The following is a 15,843-nucleotide window of genomic DNA, read 5'->3' on the forward strand; positions in this document are numbered from 1 at the left end:
TTCAGCTGTTAATCGAAAGGTTGGTGGTTCGAGCCCATCCGGGAGCGGTGTTGCGTGGTCTCAGATGTGAAGTAAAAAGTCAAAGTTTTACCTCAATACCTGACGAAAATTTAATTTTTGGGCTTCCGTTGCGCTATGGTTAGCGCGTTCGGCTGTTAACCGAAAGGTTGGTGGTTCGAGCCCATCCGGGAGCCGTGTTGTGACGTCTCAAATGTTACGTAAAATGTCAGAGTTTTTCCACAATACCTGACGAACATTTAATTTTTGGGCTTCCGTGGCGCAATAATTAGCGCGTCCAGCTATTAATCGAAAGGTTGGTGGTTCGAGCCCACCCGGGAGCGGTGTTGTGGGATCTCAAATGTAACGTAGAAAGCCAAAGTTTTTCCACAATACCTGACTACCATTTAATTTTTGGGCTTCCTTGGCGCAATGGTTAGCGCGTTCTGCTGTTGACCGAAAGGTTGGTGGTTCGAGCCCACCTTGGAGAGGTGCTGTAGGGTCTCAGATTTAACGTAAAAAGTCATAACTTATCCACAATACCTAACAACCATTTAATTTCTGAGCTTCTGTGGCTCACTGGTTAGCGCGTTCGGCTGTTAACCAATAGGTTGGTGGTTCGTGCCCATCCGGGAGAAGTGTTGTGACGTCTCAGATGTAACGTAAAATGTCAGAGTTTTACCTCAATACCTGACGAGCATTTAATTTTTGGGCTTCCGTGGCGCAATGGTTAGCGCGTTCAGCTGTTAATCGAAAGGTTGGTGGTTCGAGCCCATCCGGGAGCGGTGTTGCGTGGTCTCAGATGTGAAGTAAAAAGTCAAAGTTTTACCTCAATACCTGACGAAAATTTAATTTTTGGGCTTCCGTTGCGCTATGGTTAGCGCGTTCGGCTGTTAACCGAAAGGTTGGTGGTTCGAGCCCATCCGGGAGCCGTGTTGTGACGTCTCAAATGTTACGTAAAATGTCAGAGTTTTTCCACAATACCTGACGAACATTTAATTTTTGGGCTTCCGTGGCGCAATAATTAGCGCGTCCAGCTATTAATCGAAAGGTTGGTGGTTCGAGCCCACCCGGGAGCGGTGTTGTGGGATCTCAAATGTAACGTAGAAAGCCAAAGTTTTTCCACAATACCTGACTACCATTTAATTTTTGGGCTTCCTTGGCGCAATGGTTAGCGCGTTCTGCTGTTGACCGAAAGGTTGGTGGTTCGAGCCCACCTTGGAGAGGTGCTGTAGGGTCTCAGATGTACCGTAAAAAGTCATAACTTATCCACAATACCTAACAACCATTTAATTTCTGAGCTTCTGTGGCTCACTGGTTAGCGCGTTCGGCTGTTAACCAATAGGTTGGTGGTTCGTGCCCATCCGGGAGAAGTGTTGTGACGTCTCAGATGTACCGTAAAAAGTCATAACTTATCCACAATACCTAACAACCATTTAATTTCTCAGCTTCTGTGGCTCACTGGTTAGCGCGTTCGGCTGTTAACCAATAGGTTGGTGGTTCGTGCCCATCCGGGAGAAGTGTTGTGACGTCTCAGATGTAACGTAAAATGTCAGAGTTTTTCCACAATACCTGACGAGCATTTAATTTTTGGGCTTCCGTGGCGCAATGGTTAGCGCGTTCAGCTGTTAATCGAAAGGTTGGTGGTTCGAGCCCATCCGGGAGCGGTGTTGTGTGGTCTCAGATGTGAAGTAAAAAGTCAAAGTTTTACCTCAATACCTGACGAAAATTTAATTTTTGGGCTTCAGTGGCGCAATGGTCAGCGCGTTCAGCTGTTAACCAATAGGTTGGTGGTTCGAGCCCGCCCGGGAGCGGTGTTTTGGGATCTCAAATGTAACGTAAATAGCCAAAGTTTTTCCACAATACCTGACGACCATTTAATTTTTGGGCGTCCGTGGCGCAATGGTTAGCGCGTTCGGCTGTTAACCGAAAGGTTAGTGGTTCGAGCCCATCCGGGAGCGGTGCTGTGAGGTCTCAGATGTGAAGTAAAAAGTCAAAACTTTACCTCAATACCTGACGACCATTTAATATTTGGGCTTCCGTTGCGCTATGGTTAGCGCGTTCGGCTGTTAACCGAAAGGTTGGTGGTTCGAGCGTACCCGGGAGCGGTGTTGTGATGTCTCAGATGTGACGTAAAAAGTCGAGGTTTTTCCACAATACCTGACGACCATTTAATATTTGGGCTGCCGTGGCGCAATGGTTAGCGCGTTCAGCAGTTAACCGAAAGGTTGGTGTTTCGAGCCCACCCAGGAGAGGTGTTGTGGGGTCTCAGATGTAGCGTAAAAAGTCAAAACTTTTTCACAATACGGGACAAACATTAATTTCTGAACTTCCGTGGCTCAATGGTTAGCGCGTTCGGCTGTTAACCAATAGGTTGGTGGTTCGAGCCCATCTGGGAGCGGTGTTGTGAGGTCTCAGATGTAACGTAAAAAGTCAAACGTTTTCCACAATAACTGACGAACCGAAAGTTTGGTGGTTCGAGCCCATCCGGGAGCGTTTTGTGGTGTCTCAGATGTAACGTGAAAAGTCAGAGTTTTTCCACAATACCTGACGAACATTTAATTTTTGGGCTTCCGTGGCGCAATGGTTAGTGCGCTCAGCTGTTATTCAAAAGGTTGGTGGTTCGAGCCCCTCCGGGAGCGTTTTGTGGGGTCTCAGATATAACGTAAAAAGTCAGAGTTTCTCCACAATACCTGACAACCAATTAATTACTGAGCTTCCGTGGCTCAATGGTTAGCGCGTTCGGCTGATAACCAATAGGTTGGTGGTTCGAGCCCATCCGGGAGCGGTGTTGTGAGGTCTCAGATGTAACGTAAAATGTCAGTTTTTCCACAGCACCTGACGACCATTTAAATTTTGGGCTTCCGTGGCGCAATGGTTAGCGCGTTCAGCTGTTATTCAAAAGACTAGTGGTTTGAGCCCTCCCGGGAGCGGTGTTGTGAGGTCGCAAATGTGACGTAAAAAGTCAAGGATTTTCCACAATAACTTACGACCTTTTAATATTTGGGCTTCCGTTGCACAATGGTTAGCGCGTTCGGCTGTTAACCGAAAGGTTGGTGGTTCGAGCCCACCCGGGAGCGTTGTTGTTGGATCTCTAATGTAACGTAAAAAGCCAAAGTTCTTCCACAATACCCGACGACCATTTAATTTTTGGGCGTCCGTGGCGCAATGGTTAGCGCGTTCGGCTGTTAACCGAAAGGTTGGTGGTTCGAGCCCATCCGGGAGCCGTGTTGTGACGTTTCAAATGTTACGTAAAATGTCAGAGTTTTTCCACAATACCTGACGAACATTTAATTTTTGGGCTTCCGTGGCGCAATAATTAGCGCGTCCAGCTATTAATCGAAAGGTTGGTGGTTCGAGCCCACCCGGGAGCGGTGTTGTGATGTCTCAGATGTGACGTAAAAAGTCGAGGTTTTTCCACAATACCTGACGACCATTTAATATTTGGGCTGCCGTGGCGCAATGGTTAGCGCGTTCAGCAGTTAACCGAAAGGTTGGTGTTTCGAGCCCACCCAGGAGAGGTGTTGTGGGGTCTCAGATGTAGCGTAAAAAGTCAAAACTTTTTCACAATACGGGACAAACATTAATTTCTGAACTTCCGTGGCTCAATGGTTAGCGCGTTCGGCTGTTAACCAATAGGTTGGTGGTTCGAGCCCATCTGGGAGCGGTGTTGTGAGGTCTCAGATGTAACGTAAAAAGTCAAACGTTTTCCACAATAACTGACGAACCGAAAGTTTGGTGGTTCGAGCCCATCCGGGAGCGTTTTGTGGTGTCTCAGATGTAACGTGAAAAGTCAGAGTTTTTCCACAATACCTGACGAACATTTAATTTTTGGGCTTCCGTGGCGCAATGGTTAGTGCGCTCAGCTGTTATTCAAAAGGTTGGTGGTTCGAGCCCCTCCGGGAGCGTTTTGTGGGGTCTCAGATATAACGTAAAAAGTCAGAGTTTCTCCACAATACCTGACAACCAATTAATTACTGAGCTTCCGTGGCTCAATGGTTAGCGCGTTCGGCTGATAACCAATAGGTTGGTGGTTCGAGCCCATCCGGGAGCGGTGTTGTGAGGTCTCAGATGTAACGTAAAATGTCAGTTTTTCCACAGCACCTGACGACCATTTAAATTTTGGGCTTCCGTGGCGCAATGGTTAGCGCGTTCAGCTGTTATTCAAAAGACTGGTGGTTTGAGCCCTCCCGGGAGCGGTGTTGTGAGGTCGCAAATGTGACGTAAAAAGTCAAGGATTTTCCACAATAACTGACGACCTTTTAATATTTGGGCTTCCGTTGCGCAATGGTTAGCGCGTTCGGCTGTTAACCGAAAGGTTGGTGGTTCGAGCCCACCCGGGAGCGTTGTTGTTGGATCTCTAATGTAACGTAAAAAGCCAAAGTTCTTCCACAATACCTGACGACCATTTAATTTTTGGGCGTCCGTGGCGCAATGGTTAGCGCGTTCGGATGTTAACCGAAAGGTTGGTGGTTCGAGCCCATCCGGGAGCCGTGTTGTGACATCTCAAATGTTACGTAAAATGTCAGAGTTTTTCCACAATACCTGACGAACATTTAATTTTTGGGCTTCCGTGGCGCAATAATTAGCGCGTCCAGCTATTAATCGAAAGGTTGGTGGTTCGAGCCCACCCGGTAGCGGTGTTGTGGGATCTCAAATGTAACGTAGAAAGCCAAAGTTTTTCCACAATACCTGACTACCATTTAATTTTTGGGCTTCCTTGGCGCAATGGTTAGCGTGTTCGGCTGTTGACCGAAAGGTTGGTGATTCGAGCCCACCTGGGAGAGGTGCTGTAGGGTCTCAGATGTAACGTAAAAAGTCATAACTTATCCACAATACCTAACAACCATTTAATTTCTGAGCTTCTGTGGCTCACTGGTTAGCGCGTTCGGCTGTTAACCAATAGGTTGGTGGTTCGAGCCCATCCGGGAGAAGTGTTGTGACGTCTCAGATGTAACGTAAAATGTCAGAGTTTTTCCACAATACCTGACGAGCATTTAATTTTTGGGCTTCCGTGGCTCAATGGTTAGAGCGTTCGGCTGTTAACCAATAGGTTGGTGGTTCGAGCCCTCCCGGGAGCGGTGTTGTGACGTCTCAGATGTAACGTAAAATGTCAGAGTTTTTCCACAATACCTGACGAGCATTTAATTTTTGGGCTTCCGTGGCGCAATGGTTAGCGCGTTCAGCTGTTAATCGAAAGGTTGGTGGTTCGAGCCCATCCGGGAGCGGTGTTGTGTGGTCTCAGATGTCAAGTAAAAAGTCAAAGTTTTACCTCAATACCTGACGATAATTTAATTTTTGGGCTTCAGTGGCGCAATGGTCAGCGCGTTCAGCTGTTAACCAATAGGTTGGTGGTTCGAGCCCACCCGGGAGCGGTGTTTTGGGATCTCAAATGTAACGCAAATAGCCAAAGTTTTTCCACAATACCTGACGACCATTTAATTTTTGGGCGTCCGTGGCGCAATGGTTAGCGCGTTCGGCTGTTAACCGAAAGGTTGGTGGTTCGAGCCCATCCGGGAGCGGTGCTGTGAGGTCTCAGATGTGAAGTAAAAAGTCAAAGTTTTACCTCAATACCTGACGACCATTTAATATTTGGGCTTCCGTTGCGCTATGGTTAGCGCGTTCGGCTGTTAACCGAAAGGTTGGTGGTTCGAGCCCACCCGGGAGCGGTGTTGTGGGATCTCTAATGTAACGTAAAAACCCAAATTTTCCCACAATACCTGACGACCATTTAAGTTTTGGGCGTCCGTGGCGCAATGGTTAGCGCGTTCGGCTGTTAACCGAAAGGTTGGTGGTTCGAGCCCATCCGGGAGCGGTGTTGTGTGGTCTCAGATGTGAAGTAAAAAGTCAAAGTTTTACCTCAATACCTGACGAAAATTTAATTTTTGGGCTTCAGTGGCGCAATGGTCAGCGCGTACAGCTGTTAACCGAAAGGTTGGTGGTTCGAGCCCACCCGGGAGCGGTGTTTTTGGATCTCAAATGTAACGTAATTAGCCAAAGTTTTTCCACAATACCTGACGACCATTTAATTTTTGGGCGTCCGTGGCGAATGGTTAGCGCGTTCGGCTGTTAACCGAAAGGTTGGTGGTTCGAGCCCATCCGGGAGCGGTGTTGTGAGGTCTCAGATGTGAAGTAAAAAGTCAAAGTTTTACCTCAATACCTGACGAAAATTTAATTTTTGGGCTTCAGTGGCGCAATGGTTAGCGCGTTCGGCTGTTAACCAATAGGTTGGTGGTTCGAGCCCATCCGGGAAAGGTGATGTGACGTCTCAGATGTAACGTAAAATGTCAGAGTTTTTCCACAATACCTGACGAACATTTAATTTTTGGGCTTCCGTGGCTCAATGGTTAGCGCGTTCGGCTGTTAATCGAAAGGTTGGTGGTTCGAGCCCATCCGGGAGCGGTGTTGTGAGGACTCAGATGTAGCGTGAACAGTCAAACTTTTTCCATAATACGTGATAACCATTTATTTTCTGAGCTTCCGTGGCTCAATTGTTAGCGCGTTCGGCTGTTAACCAATAGGTTGGTGGTTCGAGCCCACCCGGGAGCGGTGTTTTGGGATCTCAAATGTAACGTAAATAGCCAAAGTTTTCCCACAATCCCTGACGACCATTTAAGTTTTGGGCGTCCGTGGCGCAATGGTTAGCGCGTTCGGCTGTTAACCGAAAGGTTGGTGGTTCGAGCCCATCCGGGAGCGGTGTTGTGTGGTCTCAGATGTGAAGTAAAAAGTCAAAGTTTTACCTCAATACCTGACGAAAATTTAATTTTTGGGCTTCAGTGGCGCAATGGTCAGCGCGTACAGCTGTTAACCGAAAGGTTGGTGGTTCGAGCCCACCCGGGAGCGGTGTTTTTGGATCTCAAATGTAACGTAATTAGCCAAAGTTTTTCCACAATACCTGACGACCATTTAATTTTTGGGCGTCCGTGGCGAATGGTTAGCGCGTTCGGCTGTTAACCGAAAGGTTGGTGGTTCGAGCCCATCCGGGAGCGGTGTTGTGAGGTCTCAGATGTGAAGTAAAAAGTCAAAGTTTTACCTCAATACCTGACGAAAATTTAATTTTTGGGCGTCCGTGGCGCAATGGTTAGCGCGTTCGGCTGTTAACCGAAAGGTTGGTGGTTCGAGCCCATTCGGGAGCGGTGTTGTGAGGTCTCAGATGTAACGTAAAATGTCAGAGTTTTTCCACAATACCTGACGAACATTTAATTTTTGGGCTTCCGTGGCTCAATGGTTAGCGCGTTCGGCTGTTAATCGAAAGGTTGGTGGTTCGAGCCCATCCGGGAGCGGTGTTGTGAGGACTCAGATGTAGCGTGAACAGTCAAACTTTTTCCATAATACGTGATAACCATTTATTTTCTGAGCTTCCGTGGCTCAATTGTTAGCGCGTTCGGCTGTTAACCAATAGGTTGGTGGTTCGAGCCCACCCGGGAGCGGTGTTTTGGGATCTCAAATGTAACGTAAATAGCCAAAGTTTTCCCACAATCCCTGACGACCATTTAATTTTTGGGCGTCCGTGGCGCAATGGTTAGCGCGTTCGGCTGTTAACCGAAAGGTTGGTGGTTCGAGCCCATTCGGGAGCGGTGTTGTGAGGTCTCAGATGTAACGTAAAATGTCAGAGTTTTTCCACAATACCTGACGAACATTTAATTTTTGGGCTTCCGTGGCTCAATGGTTAGAGCGTTCGGCTTTTAACCAATAGGTTGGTGGTTCGGGCCCTCCCGGGAGCGGTGTTGTGACGTCTCAGATGTAACGTAAAATGTCAGAGTTTTTCCACAATACCTGACGAACATTTAATTTTTGGGCTTCCGTGGCTCAATGGTTAGAGCGTTCGGCTGTTAACCAATAGGTTGGTGGTTCGGGCCCTCCCGGGAGCGGTGTTGTGACGTCTCAGATGTAACGTAAAATGTCAAAGTTTTCCCACAATCCCTGACGACCATTTATTTTCTGAGCTTCCGTGGCTCAATTGTTAGCGCGTTCGGCTGTTAACCAATAGGTTGGTGGTTCGAGCCCACCCGGGAGCGGTGTTTTGGGATCTCAAATGTAACGTAAATAGCCAAAGTTTTCCCACAATCCCTGACGACCATTTAATTTTTGGGCGTCCGTGGCGCAATGGTTAGCGCGTTCGGCTGTTAACCGAAAGGTTGGTGGTTCGAGCCCATCCGGGAGCGGTGTTGTGAGGTCTCAGATGTAACGTAAAATGTCAGAGTTTTTCCACAATACCTGACGAACATTTAATTTTTGGGCTTCCGTGGCTCAATGGTTAGAGCGTTCGGCTGTTAACCAATAGGTTGGTGGTTCGGGCCCTCCCGGGAGCGGTGTTGTGATGTCTCAGATGTAACGTAAAATGTCAGAGTTTTTCCACAATACCTGACGAACATTTAATTTTTGGGCTTCCGTGGCTCAATGGTTAGAGCGTTCGGCTGTTAACCAATAGGTTGGTGGTTCGGGCCCTCCCGGGAGCGGTGTTGTGACGTCTCAGATGTAACGTAAAATGTCAGAGTTTTTCTACAATACCTGACGAACATTTAATTTTTGGGCTTCCGTGGCTCAATGGTTAGAGCGTTTGGCTGTTAACCAATAGGTTGGTGGTTCGGGCCCTCCCGGGAGCGGTGTTGTGACGTGTCAGATGTAGCGTAAAATGTCAGAGTTTTTCCACAATACCTGACGAACATTTAATTTTTGGGCTTCCGTGGCTCAATGGTTAGAGCGTTCGGCTGTTAACCAATAGGTTGGTGGTTCGGGCCCTCCCGGGAGCGGTGTTGTGACGTCTCAGATGTAACGTAAAATGTCAGAGTTTTTCCACAATACCTGACGAACATTTAATTTTTGGGCTTCCGTGGCTCAATGGTTAGAGCGTTCGGCTGTTAACCAATAGGTTGGTGGTTCGGGCCCTCCCGGGAGCGGTGTTGTGACGTCTCAGATGTAACGTAAAATGTCAGAGTTTTTCCACAATACCTGACGAACATTTAATTTTTGGGCTTCCGTGGCTCAATGGTTAGCGCGTTCGGCTGTTAATCGAAAGGTTGGTGGTTCGAGGCCATCCGGGAGCGGTGTTGTGAGGTCTCAGATGTAGCGTGAAAAGTCAAACTTTTTCCATAATACGTGATAACCATTTATTTTCTGAGCTTCCGTGGCTCAATTGTTAGCGCGTTCGGCTGTTAACCGAAAGGTTGGTGGTTCGAGCCCATCCGGGAGCGGTGTTTTGTGGTCTCAGATGTGAAGTAAAAAGTCAAAGTTTTACCTCAATACCTGACGAAAATTTAATTTTTGGGCTTCAGTGGCGCAATGGTCAGCGCGTTCAGCTGTTAACCGAAAGGTTGGTGGTTCGAGCCCACCCGGGAGCGGTGTTTTTGGATCTTAAATGTAACGTAAATAGCCAAAGTTTTTCCACAATACCTGACGACCATTTAATTTTTGGACGTCCGTGGCGAATGGTTAGCGCGTTCGGCTGTTAACCGAAAGGTTGGTGGTTCGAGCCCATCCGGGAGCGGTGTTGTGAGGTCTCAGATGTGAAGTAAAAAGTCAAAGTTTTTCCTCAATACCTGACGAAAATTTAATTTTTGGGCTTCAGTGGCGCAATGGTTAGTGCGCTCAGCTGTTATTCAAAAGGTTGGTGGTTCGAGCCCCTCCGGGAGCGTTTTGTGGGGTCTCAGATATAACGTAAAAAGTCAGAGTTTCTCCACAATACCTGACAACCAATTAATTACTGAGCTTCCGTGGCTCAATGGTTAGCGCGTTCGGCTGATAACCAATAGGTTGGTGGTTCGAGCCCATCCGGGAGCGGTGTTGTGAGGTCTCAGATGTAACGTAAAATGTCAGTTTTTCCACAGCACCTGACGACCATTTAAATTTTGGGCTTCCGTGGCGCAATGGTTAGCGCGTTCAGCTGTTATTCAAAAGACTGGCAGAAGATAATGACTTCTTATCCTGGGAAGTATTGGACACTAAGGCTTTATATAGTATCCATCCCTGCTAGTCAAAATTGCCTATGGTAATCATAAAAGAGGGTCGAAAGTTTCCTCCCCACTAGGAAAACTATCTAATCTACTGAAAAAAAATCCCACGCCGAGAGGCTGTGGCACTCAAACTGTGGGGCGTGTTCTAAACTACTTCAGCGCCAATCGTTGAAAAGCCGTCTGTCTAGAACTCGATGAAAATCCATTACAATCCGTGAGTCTAGGACCCCACACTAGTTTGACCGGAATTTCTAGCAAACCCTATTAAAACAGCTGTTCTTGTCACCGTTTCTGATTCGTTACCTCAAACCACGGGACACACCTTAAATTTCGTTACTTGCCCGCTGCTGGCGCGCAAATCAGCCTGCCAGCTTAAAATGAGAGAAGCGCCGTAGGTGGCGCGGTGATCGGACCTAATAAGAAGTTGGCTAACAGAGATGGTTCCGGATATGGTTAGAATCCAATACTTCCCAGGATAAGAAGTCATAAACTTCTGGACTGGTGGTTTGAGCCCTCCCGGGAGCGGTGTTGTGAGGTCGCAAATGTGACGTAAAAAGTCAAGGATTTTCCACAATAACTGACGACCTTTTAATATTTGGGCTTCCGTTGCGCAATGGTTAGCGCGTTCGGCTGTTAACCGAAAGGTTGGTGGTTCGAGCCCACCCGGGAGCGTTGTTGTTGGATCTCTAATGTAACGTAAAAAGCCAAAGTTCTTCCACAATACCTGACGACCATTTAATTTTTGGGCGTCCGTGGCGCAATGGTTAGCGCGTTCGGCTGTTAACCGAAAGGTTGGTGGTTCGAGCCCATCCGGGAGCCATGTTGTGACGTCTCAAATGTTACGTAAAATGTCAGAGTTTTTCCACAATACCTGACGAACATTTAATTTTTGGGCTTCCGTGGCGCAATAATTAGCGCGTCCAGCTATTAATCGAAAGGTTGGTGGTTCGAGCCCACCCGGGAGCGGTGTTGTGGGATCTCAAATGTAACGTAGAAAGCCAAAGTATTTCCACAATACCTGACTACCATTTAATTTTTGGGCTTCCTTGGCGCAATGGTTAGCGCGTTCGGCTGTTGACCGAAAGGTTGGTGATTCGAGCCCACCTGGGAGAGGTGCTGTAGGGTCTCAGATGTAACGTAAAAAGTCATAACTTATCCACAATACCTAACAACCATTTAATTTCTGAGCTTCTGTGGCTCACTGGTTAGCGCGTTCGGCTGTAAACCAATAGGTTGGTGGTTCGAGCCCATCCGGGAGAAGTGTTGTGACGTCTCAGATGTAACGTAAAATGTCAGAGTTTTTCCACAATACCTGACGAGCATTTAATTTTTGGGCTTCCGTGGCTCAATGGTTAGAGCGTTCGGCTGTTAACCAATAGGTTGGTGGTTCGAGCCCTCCCGGGAGCGGTGTTGTGACGTCTCAGATGTAACGTAAAATGTCAGAGTTTTTCCACAATACCTGACGAGCATTTAATTTTTGGGCTTCCTTGGCGCAATGGTTAGCGCGTTCAGCTGTTAATCGAAAGGTTGGTGGTTCGAGCCCATCCGGGAGCGGTGTTGTGTGGTCTCAGATGTCAAGTAAAAAGTCAAAGTTTTACCTCAATACCTGACGAAAATTTAATTTTTGGGCTTCAGTGGCGCAATGGTCAGCGCGTTCAGCTGTTAACCAATAGGTTGGTGGTTCGAGCCCACCCGGGAGCGGTGTTTTGGGATCTCAAATGTAACGCAAATAGCCAAAGTTTTTCCACAATACCTGACGACCATTTAATTTTTGGGCGTCCGTGGCGCAATGGTTAGCGCGTTCGGCTGTTAACCGAAAGGTTGGTGGTTCGAGCCCATCCGGGAGCGGTGCTGTGAGGTCTCAGATGTGAAGTAAAAAGTCAAAGTTTTACCTCAATACCTGACGACCATTTAATATTTGGGCTTCCGTTGCGCTATGGTTAGCGCGTTCGGCTGTTAACCGAAAGGTTGGTGGTTCGAGCCCACCCGGGAGCGGTGTTGTGGGATCTCTAATGTAACGTAAAAACCCAAATTTTCCCACAATACCTGACGACCATTTAAGTTTTGGGCGTCCGTGGCGCAATGGTTAGCGCGTTCGGCTGTTAACCGAAAGGTTGGTGGTTCGAGCCCATCCGGGAGCGGTGTTTTGTGGTCTCAGATGTGAAGTAAAAAGTCAAAGTTTTACCTCAATACCTGACGAAAATTTAATTTTTGGGCTTCAGTGGCGCAATGGTCAGCGCGTTCAGCTGTTAACCGAAAGGTTGGTGGTTCGAGCCCACCCGGGAGCGGTGTTTTTGGATCTCAAATGTAACGTAAATAGCCAAAGTTTTTCCACAATACCTGACGACCATTTAATTTTTGGGCGTCCGTGGCGAATGGTTAGCGCGTTCGGCTGTTAACCGAAAGGTTTGTGGTTCGAGCCCATCCGGGAGCGGTGTTGTGAGGTCTCAGATGTGAAGTAAAAAGTCAAAGTTTTACCTCAATACCTGACGACCATTTAATTTTTGGGCGTCCGTGGCGCAATGGTTAGCGCGTTCGGCTGTTAACCAAAAGGTTGGTGGTTCGAGCCCATCCGGGAGCGGTGCTGTGAGGTCTCAGATGTGAAGTAAAAAGTCAAAGTTTTACCTCAATACCTGACGACCATTTAATATTTGGGCTTCCGTTGCGCTATGGTTAGCGCGTTCGGCTGTTAACCGAAAGTATGGTGGTTCGAGCCCACCCGGGAGCGGTGTTGTGGGATCTCTAATGTAACGTAAAAACCCAAATTTTCCCACAATACCTGACGACCATTTAAGTTTTGGGCGTCCGTGGCGCAATGGTTAGCGCGTTCGGCTGTTAACCGAAAGGTTGGTGGTTCGAGCCCATCCGGGAGCGGTGTTTTGTGGTCTCAGATGTGAAGTAAAAAGTCAAAGTTTTACCTCAATACCTGACGAAAATTTAATTTTTGGGCTTCAGTGGCGCAATGGTCAGCGCGTTCAGCTGTTAACCGAAAGGTTGGTGGTTCGAGCCCACCCGGGAGCGGTGTTTTTGGATCTCAAATGTAACGTAAATAGCCAAAGTTTTTCCACAATACCTGACGACCATTTAATTTTTGGGCGTCCGTGGCGAATGGTTAGCGCGTTCGGCTGTTAACCGAAAGGTTGGTGGTTCGAGCCCATCCGGGAGCGGTGTTGTGAGGTTTCAGATGTGAAGTAAAAAGTCAAAGTTTTACCTCAATACCTGACGAAAATTTAATTTTTGGGCTTCAGTGGCGCAATGGTTAGCGCGTTCGGCTGTTAACCAATAGGTTGGTGGTTCGAGCCCATCCGGGAGAGGTGATGTGACGTCTCAGATGTAACGTAAAATGTCAGAGTTTTTCCACAATACCTGACGAACATTTAATTTTTGGGCTTCCGTGGCTCAATGGTTAGCGCGTTCGGCTGTTAATCGAAAGGTTGGTGGTTCGAGCCCATCCGGGAGCGGTGTTGTGAGGACTCAGATGTAGCGTGAACAGTCAAACTTTTTCCATAATACGTGATAACCATTTATTTTCTGAGCTTCCGTGGCTCAATTGTTAGCGCGTTCGGCTGTTAACCAATAGGTTGGTGGTTCGAGCCCACCCGGGAGCGGTGTTTTGGGATCTCAAATGTAAAGTAAATAGCCAAAGTTTTCCCACAATCCCTGACGACCATTTAATTTTTGGGCGTCCGTGGCGCAATGGTTAGCGCGTTCGGCTGTTAACCGAAAGGTTGGTGGTTCGAGCCCATCCGGGAGCGGTGTTGTGAGGTCTCAGATGTGAAGTAAAAAGTCAAAGTTTTACCTCAATACCGGACGACCATTTAATATTTGGGCTTCCGTTGCGCTATGGTTAGCGCGTTCGGCTGTTGACCGAAAGGTTGGTGGTTCGAGCCCACCTGGGAGAGGTGTTGTAGGGTCTCAGATGTAACGTAAAAAGTCATAACTTATCCACAATACCTAACAACCATTTAATTTCTGAGCTTCTGTGGCTCACTGGTTAGCGCGTTCGGCTGTTAACCAATAGGTTGGTGGTTCGGGCCCTCCCGGGAGCGGTGTTGTGACGTCTCAGATGTAACGTAAAATGTCAGAGTTTTTCCACAATACCTGACGAACATTTAATTTTTGGGCTTCCGTGGCTCAATGGTTAGAGCGTTCGGCTGTTAACCAATAGGTTGGTGGTTCGGGCCCTCCCGGGAGCGGTGTTGTGACGTCTCAGATGTAACGTAAAATGTCAGAGTTTTTCTACAATACCTGACGAACATTTAATTTTTGGGCTTCCGTGGCTCAATGGTTAGAGCGTTCGGCTGTAAACCAATAGGTTGGTGGTTCGGGCCCTCCCGGGAGCGGTGTTGTGACGTCTCAGATGTAACGTAAAATGTCAGAGTTTTTCCACAATACCTGACGAACATTTAATTTTTGGGCTTCCGTGGCTCAATGGTTAGAGCGTTCGGCTGTTAACCAATAGGTTGGTGGTTCGGGCCCTCCCGGGAGCGGTGTTGTGACGTCTCAGATGTAACGTAAAATGTCAGAGTTTTTCCACAATACCTGACGAACATTTAATTTTTGGGCTTCCGTGGCTCAATGGTTAGCGCGTTCGGCTGTTAATCGAAAGGTTGGTGGTTCGAGGCCATCCGGGAGCGGTGTTGTGAGGTCTCAGATGTAGCGTGAAAAGTCAAATTTTTTCCATAATACGTGATAACCATTTATTTTCTGAGCTTCCGTGGCTCAATTGTTAGCGCGTTCGGCTGTTAACCGAAAGGTTGGTGGTTCGAGCCCATCCGGGAGCGGTGTTTTGTGGTCTCAGATGTGAAGTAAAAAGTCAAAGTTTTACCTCAATACCTGACGAAAATTTAATTTTTGGGCTTCAGTGGCGCAATGGTCAGCGCGTTCAGCTGTTAACCGAAAGGTTGGTGGTTCGAGCCCACCCGGGAGCGGTGTTTTTGGATCTCAAATGTAACGTAAATAGCCAAAGTTTTTCCACAATACCTGACGACCATTTAATTTTTGGGCGTCCGTGGCGAATGGTTAGCGCGTTCGGCTGTTAACCGAAAGGTTGGTGGTTCGAGCCCATCCGGGAGCGGTGTTGTGAGGTCTCAGATGTGAAGTAAAAAGTCAAAGTTTTTCCTCAATACCTGACGAAAATTTAATTTTTGGGCTTCAGTGGCGCAATGGTTAGCGCGTTCGGCTGTTAACCAATAGGTTGGTGGTTCGAGCCCATCCGGGAGAGGTGTTGTGACGTCTCAGATGTAACGTAAAATGTCAGAGTTTTTCCACAATACCTGACGAACATTTAAGTTTAAAATATCCTTGTATGGGGAGCAAAGAGTACTATAACTTATCCAAAGGAGATCCCAGTATCTCTTGTAGAACAAGAGTTATGAGCCTCCAAAGTTTAGTGCAAAAATCATAAGTAACATAATAAAAATAAGTGAGACGATACCAAAGTTGACGAACATTTTGCTTAATATCTCGGCCCTTGTTTGTCGTAGCTCAATGTTTTTAGTATGGTTAGATGGGGGACAATATGGACTATAACATTTCCTAAGGACATCCCCGTATCTCTAGTAGACACAGAGTTATGGGCCTGCAAAATATAGTCTAATGCATTTCCTATGGACGGGTTGTTTGTTTACGTTTAGCTTAATTACTCGGCCCCTGTTTGTCGTAGCTCATTATTTTTAGTATGGTTAGATGGGGGACAAATTGGACTATAACATTCTCATAGGACATCCCCGTATCTCCAGTAGAAACAGAGCTACGAGCCTGCAAATTATAGTCTAATGCATTTCCTATGGAGGGGGTTTGTTTCGTTACGTTTTGCTTAAGTACTCGGCCCCTGTTTGTCGTAGCCCAAAGTTTTTAGTATGGTTAGATGAAGGACAATTTGGACTATAAC

General features: G+C 47.3%; 4 non-coding genes across 4 annotated transcripts; all 4 read left to right on the plus strand.

Annotated features, from left to right (window-relative positions):
- The first annotated feature begins 2,712 nt into the window (after positions 1 to 2,712).
- TRNAI-GAU (transfer RNA isoleucine (anticodon GAU)) lies at positions 2,713 to 2,785 on the plus strand. The gene has a single exon. It is a non-coding gene; the product is annotated as a tRNA-Ile (tRNA).
- A 1,193-nt stretch (positions 2,786 to 3,978) lies between these two features.
- Positions 3,979 to 4,051, plus strand: TRNAI-GAU (transfer RNA isoleucine (anticodon GAU)). The gene has a single exon. It is a non-coding gene; the product is annotated as a tRNA-Ile (tRNA).
- A 5,653-nt stretch (positions 4,052 to 9,704) lies between these two features.
- On the plus strand, positions 9,705 to 9,777 carry TRNAI-GAU (transfer RNA isoleucine (anticodon GAU)). The gene has a single exon. It is a non-coding gene; the product is annotated as a tRNA-Ile (tRNA).
- A 4,443-nt stretch (positions 9,778 to 14,220) lies between these two features.
- Positions 14,221 to 14,293, plus strand: TRNAY-GUA (transfer RNA tyrosine (anticodon GUA)). The gene has a single exon. It is a non-coding gene; the product is annotated as a tRNA-Tyr (tRNA).
- Positions 14,294 to 15,843: the final 1,550 nt, after the last annotated feature.

Source organism: Phalangium opilio, unplaced genomic scaffold (genome assembly GCF_054372755.1).
Source record: "Phalangium opilio isolate 3A_F unplaced genomic scaffold, DU_Popi_V2 ptg001170l_1, whole genome shotgun sequence".
Taxonomy (NCBI): Eukaryota; Metazoa; Arthropoda; class Arachnida; order Opiliones; family Phalangiidae; genus Phalangium; species Phalangium opilio.